At 41.6% G+C, this 21,245-nt stretch overlaps 1 pseudogene; it reads left to right on the top strand.

Annotated features, from left to right (window-relative positions):
* The first annotated feature begins 263 nt into the window (after positions 1-263).
* Positions 264-20,744, top strand: LOC138071824 (small ribosomal subunit protein eS1-like; annotated as a pseudogene).
* Positions 20,745-21,245: the final 501 nt, after the last annotated feature.

Consider the following 21,245-nt stretch of genomic DNA (forward strand, 5'->3'; position numbering starts at 1 on the left):
TGTCATATGTTATATTATATATCATATATATTATATTGTATATTATGTGACTCCACTAGTCATTTAATAATGTCCCTTTACCCCCTATACCCATGGGCCATAGAGATTCTAAATAGAAGTTGGAATTCTGCCTTATAATCTGGAATATTTCTTTTCTTATGTTAGTTTTTGTTTAAAGTAAGGCAAAATCCATATTGTGTTGTCAAGATTGAGATGGGGAAGCAGAGCCACCGTGGATATTCTAAGAATGAATCCTTTTGCTGATGTGGGAGGCACGGGGGAGTGAAGGTCTAGAAGCAGGGAGTCAGAAGATCAGAGAGTTACTAGCCACTACCAGAAGCATTGGTAGAACTGGACAAATCAGAGGTTTCGGGAAAGTTCAAGAAGCCAAGCGCATCCAGCCGCCCAAGTGCGGCGGTGAAGGGAGAGTTGGTGGAGAGGTTTATGGGAGGCCGAGGCCTCTGTAACTCCTGCTTCTGTGTAGCTCCTGCCTGTGTGGGGCCACAGACAAGCCTCGGGGGGAGGGCCCGAGTCAGCCGTTGGCTAGCGGAGCCAGTGGTAGGAAACGCGAGCTTGAGGTGGAGCAGGGGAGAGTCGGATAAGCTAGCCTCTGCAGGGCACCTCTGTTTCTGTCCATCTCTACATCTGCTGGGGTGGTGGCTGCCAATGGCAGTGACTCCTGCTTGCCTTCTGCCCTACAGTTAGTTTTCACACAGGTTCCACTTTTGGCAAACTCTAACCCGGAATCATACAAGAGAATGAGCTTCTAGGAAACTGTGGAGTCTCCTCTCTTAATCAAGCTGCTATAGCACAATTCAGCCCAGCCCCCACTATCATGATAACTGAAATGACGTCGAAACAAAAGCCACTTAAAAAAATTCAATAGATTAAAAAAAATTGAAGTATAGTTGATGTACATTGCTGTGTTAATTTCTGCTGTACAGCAGTGATTCAGTTATACATGTTTGTATTATATATATATTCTTTCTAAAATGTTCTTTTCCATTATGGTTTATTATAGGATATTGAAAGTGATATCCAGTAGGATCTTGTTGTTCATCCATTCTATGTATAAAAGCTTACATTGGCTAACCCCAATCTCTCACTCCATCTCTCCTCCAACCCCCTTCCCCTTGGCAACCACCACTCTGTTCTCAAAGTCTGTGATTCTATTTCGGTTTCATGGATAGTTTCATTTGTATCCTATCTTAGATTCCACTTATAAGTGATATGTGAGAAGTGTCTATTTATGATTACTTCACTTAGTATTAATATGATAATCTCTAGTTGCATCCATGTTGCTCCAAATGGCATTATTTCCTTCTTTTTTATGGCTGAGTAGTATTCCATTGTACATACCATATCTTCCTTATCCATTCATCTGTCGACAGACGTTTAGGTTGCGTCCATGTCTCACGTATTATGAATAGTTCTGTTATGAACCTAAGGATGCATGTTTCTTTTTGAATTTTAGTTTTGTATGGATATTTGCCCAGGAATAGGATTGCTGGATTATATGGCAGTTCTATTTTTTAGTTTTCTGAGGAACCACCTAGTGTTTTCCACCGTGGCTGCACCAACTTACATCCCCACCAACAGTGTAGAAGGGTTCCCTCCTGCATTTATTGTTTGTAGACTTTTTAATGATGGCCATTCTGACCTGTGTGAGGTGCTACCTCATGTAGTTTTGATTTGCATTTCTCTAATAATTAGTGATGTTGAGCATCTTTTCATGTGCCTATTGGCCATCTATATTTCTTCTTTGGAGAAATGTTTATTTAGATCTTCTGCTCATTTTTTGATTAGATTGCTTGTTTTTTTTTTTGTTGTTGTTGTTGAGTTGTATGAGCTGTTTGTATATTTTGGAAATTAAGCCCTTGTCAGTTGCATTGTTTGCAGATATTTTCTCCCATTATGTAGGTTGTCTTTTCACTTTGTGGTTTCCTTTGCTATGCAAAAACTTGTAAGTTTGATTAGATCCCATTTGTTAATTTTTGTTTTGATTTCTATTACCTTGGGAGACTGACCTAAGAAAACTTTGGTACGAGAATGTTTTACCTATGATGTCTTCTAAGAGTTCTATGGTGTCATGTCTTATGTTTAAGTGTTTAAGCCATTTTGAGCTTATTTTTGTGTATGGTGAGAGGGTGTGTTTTAACTTCATTGATTTCCATGTAGCAAAAGGCTTTTTAAAATTATTTTTCCATTCTGCTGTCCCTCAGCTTAGAATTCAGAATGCATAAATATGTCATCCTTTTAAATACAATGGCCCAATAAATCTGCTTTCGGTGGTGTTGAACCTGGCAGGACGTTGGAATATGGAGGGGGTGGCACGTTCTGAGAAACTCAAAGGATTCCTACTTGTGGTTCTGACGAATACGAAACCCTGGGCAAATCCTTCCCTTCTGTGCCTCTTGTTTTCTCACCTATGAAATGAGCTGAATTGTACCCAGTTGGTTTGGTTCAGTTCAGTTCAGTCGCTCAGTCATGTCTGACTGCGACCACATGAATCGCAGCACACTAGGCCACCCTGTCCATCACCAACTCCTGGAATTTACCCAAACTTATACCAGTATCCAAATAAGATAATGGAAGTGAAAGCACCTTTGTTGTTGTTGTTCAGTCGCTCAGCAGTGTCTGACGCTTTGTGACTCCATGGACTGCAGCATGCCAGGCTTCTTTGTCCATCACCATCTCCTGGAGGTAGCTCAAACTTATGTCCATTGAGTCGGCGATGCCATCCAACTGTCTCATCCTCTGTTGTCCCCTTCTCCTCCTGCCTTCAACCTTCCCAGCATTAGGGTCTTTTCTAATGAGTCAGTACTTTGCATCAGGTGGCCAAAGTATTGGAGCTTCAGCTTCAGCATCAGTCCTTCCAATGAATATTCAGGGTTGATTTCTTTTAGGATTGACTGGTTTGATCTCCTTGCAGTCCAAGGGACCCTCAAGTGTCTTCTCCAACACCACAGTTTAAAAGCATCAATTCTTTGGCACTCAGTCTTCTTTATGGTCCAATTCTCACATCCCTACCTGACTACTGGAAAAACCACATGGACCTTTGTTGGCAAAGTAATGTCTTTGCACCTTTAGTGCTAAATACCATGATGGTTGAAAGTCCTGTTATTTCAAGCTGAAGGAATATCCTTCAGTTTGGCAGATGTTAGAGTTTATGTACAAAGTAGGTGATGAAAAATCATTTTGAAGTAAATGAATTAATGAATGAACTTGACTTGGTACCATGGGAAAAAATTGAAGGTGTTGGTGAGGACATTATTTCAGATATGGAAATTGCCAGGGAACATCTTTACTCTCCAAAGTCAGCACACCCCATGAATCCTCTTCAGTGACATGATGACCCAGGAGTTTCCCTGTCCTTAGAAATATATATGTATTTTCTAGTTAACAGAGAGTAAGGGAGACATCATTGTTGTCTCCGTCATCATCATCATCATTGTCGTCATTGGCCTGAAGCCCCAGAATATACTGAAACACAACACTGCTGATGGGAGAGGGTTTAGCATTGCTCTCTCTGGAGGGTAATTGGGAAGTCTGGCTCATGACCTAGTAATTCTACTTCTATGGGTTCATCCGAAAGAAGTGGCCTAATATGTATAAATGTGTAACTGCTGGGCTCTTGAATTCTAGAGGTGGGCATACTTCATCTCAGAGGTGACTGTGTCTGGTGTTGAAGAAAGCACCTGTACAAACCTTGATGGTACATTCTAATTGACGAGAACTTGGATGGGCATAAGGTAAACAAAGAAGAAACAAGAGCACGTGGAGTTCCTCCTTGCGTCTCTCCCTCATCTGGATGATGGGAAGACAGCCGTGAACAAAACAGACCAAGCTCCTGCCCTCGTGCGGGAGAGAGGCGATCCAAAAATGAACAGTGTGATCGAATGTCAGGTTAAGCACCGTGAAGGGAAATAAAGTAGTGTCAAGTATTAGAGAATGATGTGGGTGCCATTTTTAGATATGGTGGTCAAGGAAGGCTTCTTTTATTTATTTCTATCTTTTGGCTGCGTTGTGTCTCTGTTGCTGCACGCAAACTTTCTCTAGTTGCAGTGAGCGGGGCTAGTCTGCTGTTGCAGTGCATGGTCTTCTCGTTTCGGTGGCTTCTCTTCTTGCGGGGCCTGGACTCTAGAGTGCGCAGGCTCAGAAGTTGTGGTGCTCGGGCTTAGTCGCTCTGCGGCATGTGGGATCTTCCCAGACTAGGGATCGAACCATGTCCCCTGCATTGGCAGATGAATTCTCAACCACTGGACCACCAGAGAAGTCCAAGGAAGGCCTCTTTGAGGTGGTGCTATTGGCACAGCGACGTGATTGAATGGAGGGAGGCAACTATGCTGATATCTCTGGAAGCAGAACATTTCAGGAGGGCGACAAACACGTGCACAGGCCCCCAAATGAGAAAGAGCTTCTTTAGTCGAGGGGCAGTAGGGACACCAGTGTGGCTGTACTGCAGTGAGCAAGAGGGGAAGGTGGTGTAGGTGAGGTTGGAGAAGGAGACAGGTAATGGACCACATTCGCTTTTGATTTGAGAGAAGTCAGATGGGAAGCAGTTACAAAGCTTTGAACTGGAGAGTCACATTTGCTGGCTTAAATATTAAAGGGATATTCATGGAGAATAAATCATAGAAGGGCAAAAAAGGAAACAGGCCTTGTAAGATCTCTTGCAGTGGTCCATAAAGGAAGGAGGCTATCAGGAGGCTGGAAGCAGGGGAGGTTAGTGGTAGAGTTGGTGAGAGGTAGTCAGAGCCAGAATATACTCTGAAGAAAGAACTGATAGGATTTGCTACCAGGCCAAATGTGAGGTGCTGATGGAAAGACAAGGGTCAAAGATGACTTCAAAGTTTTGGCCTGAGCAAGTAGATACATGGAGCTGCCACTTCCTGAGATGGGGACTACTGGGCAAGGAAAGAGTCTGGGAGAAATGCAGAATTTAGTTTTTCAGTGATTAAGTTTGAGATGCATATTAACCATCCAAGTGAGAATGTGAAGTAGACAGTTGGACATATGAGTCTGGAGGTCGGGGCAGAAGATGTAAATTCGAGTCATTAGTGTAGAGATGATATTTAAAGCCATTAGACTGGATGAGATCACCCAGGAGTGAATAAAGATAGAAGAGAGGTCTAGGGACTTCCCTGGTGGTTCAGTGGTTAAGAATCTGCCTTGCAATGCAGGGGATGTAGATTCGATCCCTGGTAGGGGAGCTAAGATCCTACATGCTGTGGAGCAACTAAAGTCCATGTGCCACGACTAGAGAATTTGTGCACCACAACAGACTCATGTGAGACAATGAGACACTGTCTCGTATGAGACAGTAAAGAGCCCAAGTGCCACAGCTAAGACCTGATGCAGTGAAATAAACAGATATTTTAAAAAGAGCTCTAAAGTCTGGATCCTGGGACACGTCAATGTTTACAAGTCAGGGAGAGGTCAATGAACCAGTTAAGGGGCCGAGAAGGAGTGGCCAGTGAAGAAGGAAGAGGACCAGGAGAATTTCATGTCCTGGAAGCCAAATGAAGGAAATATCTTGAGGAAGAAGTAGTTGCTTGTGGTGTGGGAGGAAGTAAATAATTAAGAAGCATTTGAAATTTTCAGGGCTTACCGGGGTGAGGAGGTGGGAAGTTTAGGTACAGAGAAAGGGAAGACATGAAGTCAATAGAGACGGCTGAAGGTCTCAAGAACGTGGCAAGACATCACGGTCCATGAAGGCACGTCATCAATGAGAAGTCCCCATGTGGTGGAGAATGGCCAGCGACTTCCTGGGGACAGTAATACCTGGTATGAATCTGAAGTTATTTCCTGCTGTGTTGTGACAGACGTTCATTTACTCCAGACCTCCTCGTAACTCTGCTATCTTTGGGTGGCATGCAGTAGCGGCATTTTGTGCAGATGTAGGAAGAGCAACAGTTATGTTGAGAGGCTGCAGCTGCCCAAGAAGGTGAAATACATGGGATAAACAGGAAAAACAGAGTGAGAGGTGACCAGGAGAGACAGAACCCCCTGAGGCCCTTTGGAGATCTTGGAAGAGCCACTGGACTTCTCTTGGTTTGTGGGATGGAGTCATTAGCATTTTATTTAGATATTAAAGGGAAAGATGAACTGTGCATGCTGGAGGACCTGGGGTCACCTGGGTAGCAAATATAAACTGAAAAGTGTGCAAGGACATATGTACGGGCAGGTCCTTAGAAGCATTTTTTTTTTTAATACTAATAAAGATTGGGAGCCAGCTTGGATGTCTGACAGTGAGAGAGTGATTAAATAGGTTAATAATGCTTCTTTTTAATGGAGACATTAGAAATGATGACAAAGGCACATATTTGTTGAATGAGAGAAGCAGGTTTCAAAACAGCATGCTTAATGGGATCTTACTTATGTAGGTAATATGTGCATATCTATATGTGTGCAAGGAGAAACATTAAAACCATATTAACTAGCATTTATGGCTTCCCTGGTAGCTTAGCAGTAAAGAATCTGCCTGCAATGCAGGAGATGCGGGTAACGTGGGTTCAATCCCTGGGTAGGGAATACCCCTGGAGGAGGAAATGGCAACCCACTCCAGTGTTCTTGCCTGCAGAATCCCATGGACAGAGGAGCCTGGCGGGCTACAGTCTATGGGGTCACAAAAGAGTCAGACGTGACTGAGAGACTAAGCACAGTACAGTACACGGTACCACCAATATATCTGAAATGGTGGTACCTGAGTGGTGGAATTATGGGTAACTTTTTTTTCTTCTTTGTACTTATCTGTATTTTCTAAAAAAAAATTTTTTTTACAGAGAATATCACTTTTATGATTAGAGAAAGCAGCCAGTGTTTAAAGAAGAACCACTGATGTATGACTTGGCTATTCATGAGCACTGTCTCTACTTTTCTTGATTATATATTAGTTAATTGCAAAGAGATTCAAAGAGTTTCCAGGTTCAAAATTCACCGGTGGATAATACAGGCATGTGTAACTGAGGCGACTCTGGAGACAGTTGGATATGTTCTGAGCTCTTGTGGTAAATCTGTTCTAGGAGAAAAAATGATTGCCAAGGCAGAGATATTAGTCTCCAGGTTACTGCTTACTGTTTTCTGGTTTGGATCTAAGACCAAAAGACTGCAGGAGACTGTCTGGCTTCACTATGGAGTGTGGAGAAGGCAGTTGTGTGGTTGTCCTGATGCTGGATAGCATGCTTCAGAGATGGACATTCCTGCTCCCTTCATCTCCTTGTAGAGCCCAGCTAGACAGCTAGTTCCCTTCAGGTGTGCAGCATCAATCTTGATGTTTGTGCAAAGCAATCCTGGCAAGCTGGTACAGCATGGTTCATTGCTCCAGGTGTGCACAACAAAATCATCAATCATTAACATAAAAAGCCTTCCCAGGGCTATGTTCCCAGGTGCTGGGCAACGGTTGATCATGGCTCTAGGTTCCCTTGGAGACCTGCTTGGAGTGAGTGAGCAATCAAACATGCGGTATTACTTTTTGCTACTCGCCTGTTTTCCAGGTTTGCACCAGAGAAGGGCAGCTACTCAGTCTCTCAAATTCCCAAGTTCACTACTCTCAGGGAAAGGCTGTGATCCATTCATCTTGGGTTGGGTGCCCACTGCTGGGCCAGTCAAGTGATAGTGTGTGTGCATGGGTGTGTGTCCATGTGCCAGTCTCCGAGGAATTAAAATGAAAACTGCCTGTGGGAGGTGGGGTTTTCCAGGAAACTGATTCTGAGATGGAGTTTAGTGTGTAGAATAATTAAGAAGTGCTCATGGCAATTAGGCAAGCGAAAGAAATAAAAGTGTATCCAAAATGAAAAGAAAGAAGTAAAATTGTCTTTCTGTGTAGATGATATCTTATATATAGAAAAGCAGGGTGACAGTATACAGCTTTGATGTACTCCTTTCCCAGTTTTGTACCAGGTCTGGTTCTGTTGCTTCTTGACCTGCATAAGGTTTCTCAGGAGGCAGGTAAGATGGTCTGGTACTCCCATCTCTAAGAATTTCCCACAGTTTGTTTTTTGTGATCCACACAGTCAAAGGCTTTAGCATAATCAATGAAGCAGAAGTACATGTTTTTATGGAATTCCCTTGCTTTCTCCATGATCTAATGAATATTGGCAATTTGATCTCTGGCTCCTCTGCCTTTTCTAAACCCAGCTTGAACATCTGGAAGTTCTCGGTTCATGTACTGCTGAAGCCTAGCTTGAAGGATTTTGAGCATAACCTTGCTAGCGTGTGAAATGAGCGCAATTGTATGGCAGCTTGAACATTCTTTGGCGTTGCCTTTCTTTGGGATTGGAATGAAAACTGACCTTTTTCAGTCCTGTGGCCACTGCTGAGTTTTCCAAATTTGCTGGCATATTGAGTGCAGCGCTTTTAGGATCTTTTAGGATCATCTTTTAGGATTTTAAATAGCTCAGCTGGAATTCCATAGCCTCCACTAGTTTTGTTCATAGTGATGTTTTCTAAGGCCCACTTGACCACACCACAGGATGTCTGGCTCTGACTGATCACACTATTGTGGTGATCTGGGTCATTAAGACCTTTTTTGTACAGTTCTCTGTGTATTCTTTCCACCTCTTCTTAATCTTTCCTGCTTCTGTTAGGTCTTTACCGTTTCTGTCCTTTATTGTGCCCATTCTTGCAGGAAATATTCCCTTGATATCTCTAATTTTCTTGAAGAGATCTCTAGTCTTTCCCATTCTGTTGTTTTCCCCTACTTCCTTGCATTGATAACTGAGGAAGGCTTTCTTATCTCTCCTTGCTATTCTCTGGAACTCTGCATTCAAATGGGTATATCTTTCCTTTTCTCCTTTGCCTTTAGCTTCTCTTCCTTTCTCAGCTATTTGTAAGGCCTCCTCAGACAACCATTTTGCCTTTTTGCATTTCTTTTTCTTGGGGATGGTCTGATCACTGCCCCCTGTACAATGTCACAAACCTCTGTCCATAGTTCTTTGGGTACTCTATCAGATCTAATCCCTTGAATCTGTTTGTCACTTCCACTGCATAATCGTAAGGGATTTGATTTAGGTCATACCTGAATGGCCTGGTGTTTTTCCCTACTTTCTTCTATTTAAGTCCGAATTTTGCAAGAAGGAGTTCATGGTCTGAGCCACAGTCAGCTCCAGGCCCTGTTTTTGCTGACTGTATAGAGCTTCTCCATCTTCTGCTACAAAGAATATAATCAATCTGATTTTAGTATTGACCATCTAGTAATATCCATGTATAGAGTCATCTCTTGTGTTGTTGGAAGAGGGTGTTTGCTGTGACCAGCTTGTTCTCTTGACAAAACAGTGTTAGCACTTGCCCTGCTTCATTTTATACTCCAAGGCCAAACTTGCCTGGATATCTCTTGACTTCCTACTTTTGCATTCTAATCCACTGTGATGAAAAAGACATCTTTCTGTGTGTGTGTGTTAGTTGTAGAAGGTGTTGTAGGTCTTTGTAGAACCAGTCAACTTCAGCTTCTTTGGCATCAATGGTTGGGGTATAGACTTGGATTACTGTATGTTGAATGATTTGCCTTGGAAATGAACAGAGCTTATTCTGTGATTTAAAAAAAATTTTTTTTAAACTTTATTTTACTTTACAATACTGTATTGGTTTTGCCATACATCAACATGAATCCGCCACGGGTGTACATGAGTTTATCCTGTGATTTTTGAGATTGCACCCAAGTACTGCATTCTGGACTCTTTGCGACTACGAGGGTTACTCCATTTTTTCCTAAGGGATTCTTGCCCATGGTAGTAGATATAATGGTCATATGAATTAAATTCACCCCTTCCCCTTCATTTTAGTTTACTGATTCCTAAGATGTTCATATTCACTCTCATCATCTTCTGGTTGACCATGTCCAATTTACCTTGATTCATAGACCTAACATTTGAGGTTTCTATGCAATATTGCTCTTTTCAGCATCAGACTTTACTTTCACCACCAAACACCCACAGCTTAGCATCATACCCACTTTGGCCCAGCTGCTTCATTCTTACTGGAGATATTATTAATGGTAATTCCCCTCCCCCCTTCCCCTGTAGCATATTTGGGCACCTTCTGGCCTGGGGGGCTCATCTTCTGACATCATATCTTTTTGCCTTTTCATATTGTCCATGTGGTTCTCAAGGCAAGAATACTGGAGCGGGTTGCCATTTTCTTCTCCAGTGGACCGCGTTTTGTCAGAACTCTTTACTATGACCCATCCATCTTAGATGGCCTTGCACAGAGTGGTTCATTGCTTCATTGAGTTTTGCAAGCCCCTTCCCCACAATGAAGCTGTGATCCATGAAGGGAAAACAGTATGATACTAGTGCAAAAAATAGACACATAGGCCAGTGGAACAGAATGAGAGCCTGGAAATAAACTCACACATGTATGGTCTGCTAATTGTCAAGGAAGCCAAGAATACTCAAAAGGGAAAGAATAGTTTTTTCAATAAATGGTGTTGGGAGAATTGGATAATCACATGTAGAAGAATGAATTTGGATCCCCATTTTATACCACTAACAAAAATTAATTTGAAATAGATTAAAGATTTAAACATAAGGCCCAAAACGATAAATGGACATGAGTTTGAACAAGCTCTGGGAATTGGTGATGGACAGGGAAGCCTGGCGTGCTGCAGTCCATGGGGTTGCAAAGAGATGGACACGACTGAGTGACTGAACAGAACGGAACTGAAAACGATAAAACTCCTGGTGGAAAGCATAGGGAGAAAAGATCCTTGACATTGGTCTTGGCAGCAGTTTCTTGGATATGATACCAAAAGCACAGGCAACAAAGTAAAAATAAACAGGTGAGACTACAGCTACCTAAAAATCTTTGGCACAGCCAAAGAAATGAACAATAAAATGAAAAGACAATGTACAGAATGGAATAAAATATTTGCAAATCATAGATCTGTTAGGAGTTAATATCTAAAATATATAAAGAACTCACAACTCAGTAGCAAAAAAAAAAAAAAAAAGTCCAATTGAAAAATGGGCAAAGGACCTGAATAGATAGTTTTTTGGAAGAAGGTATAAAAATGCCCACCAGACATATGAAAAGATGCCTGACATCATTAGTTATCAGGGAAATGTAAATACAAACCACAATGAGATATCACCTCACACCCATTAGAATGGCTATTATCAAGAAAACAAGAGATGAGAGTTGGTGAGGATCAGAGCAAAAGGAACCCTCATGTACTGTTGATTGGAATGTAAATTGGTACAGCCATTTTGGAAAATCACTATAGTGGGTCTTCACAAAACTAAAAACAGAACTACCCAGCAATCCCACTTCCATATCTCAAAAAGATATCTACTCTCCTATGTTCATTGCAGCCTTATTCACAGTAGCCAAGATATGGAAACAACTGAAGTATCCATTAAAGGATGAACATAAAGATGTGAGATATATACACATACACACACACACACCCATGTTATTCAATCATGAGAAAAAAAGGAAATTCTGTCCTTTGTGAAACTTGTTTTAACCTTGAGGGCATTATGCTATGTGAAATAAGTCAGAGAAAAACAAGTACTGTGTGTACGTGAAACAAGTCAGAGAAAAACAAATACTACCTGGTATCAGTAATCTGTGGAATCTAAGAAAGCTGAACTAAGAGAAACAGAGTTACCAGGGGCTGGGGATGGGAGAAATGGGAAGATGCTAGTCAAAGGGTATAAACATCCAGTTATAAGAGTAACAAGTTCTGGAGATCTAATGGGAAATTATAGCTAATAATACTGTTTCAATATGTTTGAATGTTGCTAAGAGAGTAGATCTTAAATGTTTTCACCACAACAAAGAAATGATGATATGATAGTAATCATTTTGCAAAATTTCAAATATATAAAATAAACACAGTGTACACCTTAAATTACACAATGTTATTTGTCAGCTATATCTCAATAAAGATGGGGGACAAAGTGCTTTTGAAATCAACACCTGTAGAATAGAGGGGAAGACAGCAGGACTGAGAAGAGGGAGAAGTTAAGCTTTGATGCAAGCCTGGTGACAGACTTGGCTGACCCTATGGGGAGTGCTGGAGTTAGAGTAGTCCTGCTGAGTTGTCCAGAGGTGGGTGGAAATGACCAGAACTTTATACACCTGCACTGATCATTGGATGTGGGCTGCCTGGTGGTTCTTTGTAGCTGAGGCAGACCCTGGAGGACTGACATCTAAGGGCTGTCTGCTGACCCATACACTTTAAGTTGGACATCAAGAAGGAAGAGCTGGGTAGTGCATTGTAGTATCCACCACAATGCCTACTTAGAGGGATAAACAAAAATAAATACAGTTCTAGGGCATTTGAATCATAATACCATATGTACTCCAGAAAGATGGTATTGATTATATTCAGTTTCAACCTGTTATTCCAGAACTCTTACAGCCTTAAAAAGACAAAAAACTCAATTAAAAATGACCAAAGGATTTTAATAGACTTTTTTACCAAAGACAATGTACAAATGGTTAATAAGCACATGAAAAGATGCTTAACATCATTGTTATGAGGGAAATGTGAATCAAAACCACAATGAGGTACCATTTCATGCTTACTAGGAGAAGGCAATGGCACCCCACTCCAGTACTCTTGCCTGGAAAATCCCAGGGACGGGGGAGCCTGGTGGGCTGCCGTCTGTGGGGTCGCACAGAGTCGGACACGACTGAAGCAACTTAGCAGCAGCAGCAGCAGCAGCAGGGTGGCTATAATAAAAATGGCAGACAGTAATAAATGCTGGCAAGAATGTGACCAAATACCCTACTGCTGCCGCTGCTAAGTTGCTTCAGTCGTGTCCAACTCTGTGCAACCCCAGAGACGGCAGCCCACCAGGCTCCCCCATCCCTGGGATTCTCCAGGCAAGAATACTGGAGTGGGTTGCCATTTCCTTCTCCAATGCATGAAAGTGAAAAGTGAAAGTGAAGTCGCTCAGCAGTGTTGGACTCCTTGTGACCCCATGGACTGCAGCCCACCAGGCTCCTCCGTCCATGGGACCCTCCAGGCAAGAGTACTGGAGTGGAGTGCCATTGCCTTCTCCGAGGAACCCTACTGGTGGTAGGTAAGAAAAAATGGTACCATAACTTTGGAGAACAGTTTGTTAGTTTCTTAAAAAGTTAAATATAAATTCATCATATGACTCAGCCAATCCACTCTTAGGGACCTACACAAGAGAAATGAATGCTTATGTTCATACAAAGACTTGTATGTAGATATTCATAAAATGTGGTGTATCCATATGGTAGAATATTATTTTGCTATAAAAAAGAATGAAGTATTGATGCATGCTATAACATGCATGAACCTTGACAACATCATGGTAAATGAGAGAAGTCAGACTCAAAAGAATATATATTGTACAATTCCATTTATATGAAAAGTCCAGAAGAGGGAAATCTGTAGAGACAGTTGTTGCCTGGGGTTGGGATGATACAAATGTTCTAAAGCTGTATTGTGGTGATAGCTGCACAGCTTGATCAGTTGGCTATAAATCATTGGATTGCGCTTTTAAAAATAGGGTGAATTTTATGGTAGTAAGTTATGCTCCAATAAAGTTGTTTTAAAATTTTCAACTGGATCTGGAATATTTAATAAAATCCTAGAAAACTACAATCATTGCTTCTCAGCCTTTTGGCTAAGATCAAGTGTGCCTGGTGGCCTACGGTCCATGGGATCACAAAGAGTCGGACACGACTGGGTGATTAACATCTAAGTGCAATAAAACTGCAATTAAAGGGAGATCTAAAATTAATTTAAGATACCTCATTCGACCAATCTTTACTTCTAAAGCATGTTAGACATTTCATACTCTAACTCAGAATGCTTTCTTAGCATAGAAGAGGAAGCACAGCAGATCATTTTCTTTTAGGGCAGTGAAGTAGATCTCGAATTAATCAGTGTCAGTAGATAAAAGTGGTGTTCAATTTTTTAAAAAGTTCAGTAGGTAATACGCAGAAATGTTTACTTCTATCAGCCATTTAATAATACCTATGTGAAGAATTAATTTCCTGTTACCAACACAAAATTAATACAATTCATCATTACAATGGGTGAGAACAGCTATGTGAGCCCAGTCACCCTCAGATCTGTGAGTGAAATATTTTATTGGTTTCAGGTCACCACTTTTGGGTGATTTGTTACACAATAATTTTAAAAATATCTATTTTTGCTTATTTATTTTTGGCTGTGCTGGGTCTTGGTTGCTGCGAGCAGGCTTTCTCTGGTTGCGGCAAGCAGGGGCTACTCTCTGGTTGAAGCGCTCAGGTCTCTTTGTAGTGGCTTCTCTTGTTGCGAAGCACAGGCTCTAGAGTGTGTGGGCTCAGTAGTTGTGGCACACGGGTTTAGTTGCTCTAAAGCCTGTGGGATTTTCCCAGACCAGGGATCTAACCTGTGTCCCCTGCATTGGCAGGTGGATTCTTAACCACTGGAGCACCAGGGAAATCCCGTATCAGTTGATACCCTGAACATCCCCCAAAGTCTGCAACAAGAGGAGCCCTCAGGGAGACAGGCATCTTCCCTCTACTGATCCCTCCATTGCTCTCAGTGGCTTCACCATTCTCTTAGTTGCCTAGGTTTGAAACTACAAAGTCATTCTCTGCGTATTTTCCCTCATCCCCCAGGACTGGTCACTTGCCAAGTCTTGTCAGTTCCACATTGCTTGTCTCTGTTTCTTCCCTTCAGGCTCCCTGCCCTTATCCTGCTTTCTCTCTTGCCTAGATTATCACAGTAGTCGCCTAAGTTCTCTCTCTGCGTCTAGGCTCTCTCATTCCAACCCTCTGGCCTCTAAACAGTCTAATCTCTAGCATTCAAAGTCTTACTGACCTCCAGTCTCACTTTCATTATCCTGTTTTGCCTCTTGCCGAGATGATTACAGTAGTCTCCTAAGTTCTCTCTCTGCCTCCAGGATCTCTCATTCCAATCCTCTGGCCTCTAAACTTTTGTAAGTTTCCATAACCTGATTGCTAGCATTCAAGGTCTTTCCTTAGTTGACCCATACCTTCTTGTGATGGTTTACTGGACATATCAACTTGGCTGGCTCAAGGGGTGCCAAGATATTTAGTTTCTGTAAGGGTGTTTTTGGATAAGGTTAACGTTTAAATTGGTGGACTTTGAGTAAAGCAGATTGCCCTCCCTAATGTAGATGGGCCTCATCTAATCATTAGGAGGTGTAACTAGAGCAAAAAGACCAGCCTCCCCCAAGCAAGAGAGAATTATCTAGTAGATTGCCTTCAGACCTCACCTGCAACATTGGTCTTCCTGGCTCTACAGTAGCTGGTCTTCAGACTAGAACTACACTACCAGCTCTCCTGAGTCTCTAGCCTATATGCCTTTGGACTTGAACTGTAGCATCAGCTCTCCTGGGTCTCCAGATTTCCAGCCCACCCTGTAGATTTTGGACTTGCCAGCCTCCATAATCATGTGGGGCTTCCCAGGTGGCTCAGTGGTAAAGAATCCACCTGCCAATGCAGGATACGCAGGAGAGGCGTGTTCGATCCCTGGGTCGAGAAGATCCCTAGGAGAAGGGAATGGTAACCCACTCCAGTATTCTTATCTGGAGAATCCCAGACTGTAGCCTGGTGGGCTACAGTCCCTGGGATTACAAAGAGTCAGACACGACTTAGCAACTGAGCACTCACCCATAATCATATGAGCCAACTCCTGATAATAAACCTCTTTCAATACATACACATATCCTATTGGTTCCCTCTGGAGAACTCTGGTTAATGGTTAATACACTTACTAACCTTGTGTCCCACTAAGCCCCTTTGCGCACCTGACCCTCCATTCAAATTGAACTGCCCCCTGCCCCCTGTGTTGCTCTGGGTGTTTTATCTTCAGGCCTAAGTCACACTGCTCTGCCTCCACTCCCATCTTCACTGATGACATTAAAAAATGTCACCTTTGCCATGCGATCTTTCCTGACCATCTCTGAACCTCTCTAGCACATCATCTAGAATCTTGTGTAATACACTAGCTCATATTACCTGCGTGTTGCAGTCCATGGGGTCACAAAGAGTAGGACACAACTGAGTGACTGAACAACAACAACAACCTCATATTATGGGTTATTTTGGGAGCACATCTTATCTTATTGATTATATCATGAGTAGCTTGAGGGGCAAAAAATCTGTTCTTTTTCTCATACATGCAACTGCCTGCTTGACATTTCTTAGATATGGCAAAGTTGCTTCAAAGATAACGTGTCCAAATCTGGACTCGTGACTCTTCCCCTGTACCTGGTCCTGCCTTGTTCTCTGTTTCCGTGAATTCAGTCATAGTTCAGATACTCCAGAAAACAGACTTTTGAGACTGATTCACACGCAGGAAACTTACTGGGAAGTTCTCTAGAAATCATTACTTTTGGGGAGTGAGTGAAGTCTGACTGGGCAGAGGGAAAAGTTGGGTTTGGAAGCAGTTGGAACAAAGGTCTCAGGGGATCCCATGGGGAGGTCTGGAGCAGGAATTAACCTACGGTGATGCCCTGAATTGGGGCAAGTGGGCTGGGTCTTTATATTCCCCAGTATGGATGTGGAGCTTATGTTCTAGCAAGAGGACAAAGTAGTAAGCAAAAAATACAAAAAATAAATTCTGGAGTATTTTAGCAGGTAAAAAGCATAATAGAAAAAGTGGAAAAGGATGATATAAAGGATCTAGAGTTGAGGAGTGTGGATTGCAGTTTATAATAGTGTGGTCAGGGTAGGCCTCCCTGACTAAAACAAAGACTTAATGGTGAGAAGTTAATGTTGTAGATACACCAGGAAAGAGAGGTCCAGGCAGCATTGTTTGTGTTTTACAATGAGCATTTATTGCTCTTGTTAACAATAGCCCCTTCTCAGAGGTAATCATTATTTTGACTTTTATCACAGTCCTTTGGGCTTCCCTGGTGGCTCAGATGATAAAGAATCTGCCTGCAATTCGGGAGACCAACGTTCGACCCCTGGGTCGGGAAGATCCCCTGGAGAAGGGAATGGCAACCCACTCCAGTATTCTTGTCTGGAGAATCCCATGGACAGAGGAGCCTGGTGGGCTACAGTCCATGGGGTCTCAAGGAGTTGGACACAACTGAGTGACTAACACTTTAATTTGCACACAATCTTTTAGTTTTGTCTGTTTTTGAATGTGATTCCACTTACAGGTGGAATCATACAGTATGTATTCTTGTGTCTGGCTTCTTTCATTCGTCATGGTGTCCGTGATATTCATCCAGTTAGTGTGTATCTTAGTCATTTGTTCTTTTTTGTGGCTGTATATTATTCTGTTGTATGAATATACCACCCATGTATTTATCTATTCTCCTGTTGATAGACATTTTAGTTGTTGCCAATGTTGACTAGTATGAACAGTGCTGCTGTGAATATTCTTATACACGTATTTTGGTGAACATATACACTGATTTCGCTTAGGTATGTATTCAGGAGTAGAATTGCTGGGTCATAAGGTGGGCGTATGTTTAATTTTAGTAGACTTTGTAAAACTATTTTCCAAAGCGGTTGTTATCAAATTATATTCCCACCAACTATATATATAATTTATTTTCTTTATTGAGATATATTTGACATAAAACATTGTGTAAGTTCAAAGTGTACAACATATAGATGGGTATATTTACATTACAGTATGATTGCCATGGTAGCGTTAGTTAACACCTCTATCGTATCACATAATCATTTCTTCAGTGTTTGGAACAATTAAGATCTAGTCTCTTAGTAAGGTTAATGTTTATAATACAATTTTGGGTGTCTATAATCACTGTGTTGTGTTAGTCCCCAGGACTTATTTATCTACTACTTGCAAGTTTATACCCTTAAACATCTCTCCTATTCCCCCACCCTCAGCCCCTGGCAACCACCATTCTATCCTCTGCTTCTACAAGCTTATTTATTTTAATTTTTTTAGATTTTACATATAAGTGACTTTAGGACTAGTAGCATTTTATATACTTAATGTGAAGTAAATCTATCACTATACTCAGTGTGAAGAAGCCTGAGGAATACCTTCACCAATTTATTTGTAATATAATTTTCCTTTTTGTGTATATCCAAAGAGATAGATGGTAAAACAGACATCTAAGTCCAAAAGAACTCTTTCAGTATATTTGAAATAAAAGTTTGAAGTACCCCAAAACACACATTTGTGTCCACGCATATTCAAATTCAGAGGAACTACACATGATCCTTCATTTCCCAATAAGACAAAAAAAAAAAAGTGCCCAATCAACTCATTGAAATCCACCCCAGAGAGTGTAATACTGAAGCTTCATCTGCAGGGCCTTTAAGGCACTGCCCGAAGAGGAGTTGGCAGGTGGATGGCTGGGCCTGTAAAGACTGACCAAAGTCACTGACAAGTGCTTGGTGAAGGTCAGTGGTCAAGTTACCTTGCCAGCTCCTAACCTAGTTTATTTCTAGGTGTCAGGCCCCTGGTTCCACCCTGGAAGGGCTTCTGCTGTGACTTCATGACAACATCCAGCTTGACCTTACCCCCTGCCAGTGCCCCACTCCCAAGGTCTGAGGCAGCCCAGTGCTCTGTCTTACCATCTTACCACCAACTAAGATCAGCCCCCTGACTCTCTTTCTGCCGTGTTCTGTCTTTTCTTCAAGAATCAGATAGCTCAGGGACTTTGCTGGTGGTACAGTGGATAAGAATCTGCCTGCCAATGCAGGGGACACAGGTTCCATCCCTGGCCTTGGAGGATTCCACATGCTCTGGAGCAACTAAGCCTGGGTGCCTAGAGCCCGTGCTCTGCAACAAGAGAAGCCACCGCAACGAGAAGCCTGCACACTGCAACTAGAGAAAGACCACATGTAGCACCAAAGGCCCAGTGCAACTAAAAAAGGAAAATAATCAGATACCTCAGCAAATTCTCTCAAAAATCCCTAAAGCATTGACCATATTTCTCAAACTCAGGACCCAGCATGTAAAGTCACCATTTGGTCAGGATCTGATAAGGCAGTCTTACTTCAAAGTCTTATCCAAAGACAGGGTATTGGATGTGGAATTCAATTCTAGCTGGCTCCCATGACTAGACAGTGGAGATTTAACCTTAATTTGATCAGCTGTTCTTTGGTATATTAAAAAGAAGTCAAGAATAATGTTCATTTAGTTTTACATAAGCACTAGGGGCCTTTCCTGCATTCTGATCAAATTCTCAAAACTGTCATTAGGATTTAAATTGGATTCGCAGATACAACATTTGGAGAATCTTTTTCTCACTGAGATTTAGTATATTATTTATTGCTTGACCCATATGATTCCAAAGTATTTAAAATGCATAAATTATTTATGATCCAGATGGTGATCTGATACTATTCTGCATCTCAAAATGTTCTGGGCTTCTGCTGCATGCACAGACATTCAATTACAAAATTCAGGTGGGCCTTTCGGTACCGGTGTGGTGTTGCTGCTTAGTCACTAAGTCATGTCTGATTCTCTTGCAACCCTGTGGACTGTGCCCGCCGGGCTCCTCTGTCCATGGGATTTCCCAGGCAAGAATACTGGAGTAGGTTGTTATTTCCTTCTCCAGGGGATCTTTCCCAACCCAGGGGTCAAACCCATGTCTCCTCGATTGGCAGGTGAATTCTTTACCACTGAGCCACCAGGGGAGCCCATGTGATTGTCCAAGTAATTATTGGTTATGAATAAATACTCCAGTTTTCAGCAACCCTTTCCCCCTTGGTTTTCACTGCTTAGAATTAAAAACTGTTCTGTGGGAGCTACCAAATTAAGGAAGAGAAAAGGGAGGAAAATTCCACTTTTTTTTGTCTTGTCAGAGAGGGGGAAATTTTAAAGCCAAATTAAACATTTCTAAGTTTTAAAACAAGAGGCTATGAGAAGGCTACTAATTTTCCCCTATATATATATTAAATACATACATATATATAAGGATGGGTCTCAAATACATCAGGAAGAAGGTAGAACAAGTCAGGGAGAATCTCAAATAGATAGGGAAAAATCAAACACATGTCAGGATAGAGAAGTCAGAGTCTCAAAATGAATGAAGTGCTCTGAGCAGCAGTGCCTTGACAGTTGGCAGGAACAGGTACCTAATGAAAGGTGGCAAAAAGGAAACCAAGAAGAAAGTGGTTGATCCAGTTCCTTAGAAAGATTGGTATGATGTGAAAGCACCAGTTATGTTCAATACAAGAAATATTGGAAAAACACTAGTCATGAGAACTCCAGAGTTCAAATTATATCATGTTTTTGAAATGAGCCTTGTTGATCTGCAGGATGATGAAGTTGCATTTAGAATACTCAAGCTAATAACTGAGGCTATTCAGGGCAAAGCTACCTAACTTTATGGCATGGAGTTTACCTATGACAAAATGCACTCCATGGTCAAAAAACGGCAGCCTGTGATTGAAGCTCATGTCAGTGTCAAGACTACTGAAAGTTATTTGGTTTGTCTATTTTATTTAAAAATGCAACAATTATATTTGGGAGATCTCTTACACTCAGCAGCAACAGGTCTGCCAAATCCAGAAGATGATGATGAAAATCATGACCCTAGAGTTATAGACAAATAACTTGAAAGAAGTGGTCAATAAATTGATTCCAGACAGTACTGGAAAAGGCATAGATGAGATTTGCCAAAGTACTTATCCATTCCATGATGTCATTGTTAGAGAAGTAAGGGTACTGAAGAAGCCCAAATTTGAATCGGGAAAACTCATGGGGCTTCATGAGGTGATGGTAATAGTTCTGGAAAGCTATCAAGGATGAGACAGGTACTAAAGTTGAATAGGCTGATGGATATGAGCCCAGTCCAAGAATCAGTTAAAAAAATTCAGACTTTTAATGGTGACAAATTAAGTTTTATTTGTGACAAAGAAGGATCTCAAACATGTCAAAAAGTGTCTCAGTCTGATAGGAAGACTTAAGTAGTAACGAGGAACCTCAAACACTTCAGAAAAGGCTTCAAGCAAGTAAGAGTGGAGTGTTGTTTAATTTCCTCTTATTTGTGAGTTTTCTAAATTTCTTTCACTTATTGATTTCTAATATCATTCTGCTGTGATTAGAAACCATACTTCTATTATTTCAATCCTAAATTGATTGACATTTGTATTATGGCCTAACATATGGTCTTGGAGAATGTTTCTGTGCACTCTCCATTTCTGATAGAGTTGAAGTCTCCAACTATGATAGTGGACTCATCTACATCTTTTTGCAATTTTATTAGTTTGGGACTCACATAGTTTAACCTTCTATTGTTAGGCACATACACATTAATGATTGTTATGTCTTTTTGCGGAACTGACCCCTTTATCATTGTGTAATGCCC

The sequence above is a fragment of the Capricornis sumatraensis genome, chromosome X, assembly GCF_032405125.1.
Source record: "Capricornis sumatraensis isolate serow.1 chromosome X, serow.2, whole genome shotgun sequence".
Classification (NCBI taxonomy): Eukaryota; Metazoa; Chordata; class Mammalia; order Artiodactyla; family Bovidae; genus Capricornis; species Capricornis sumatraensis.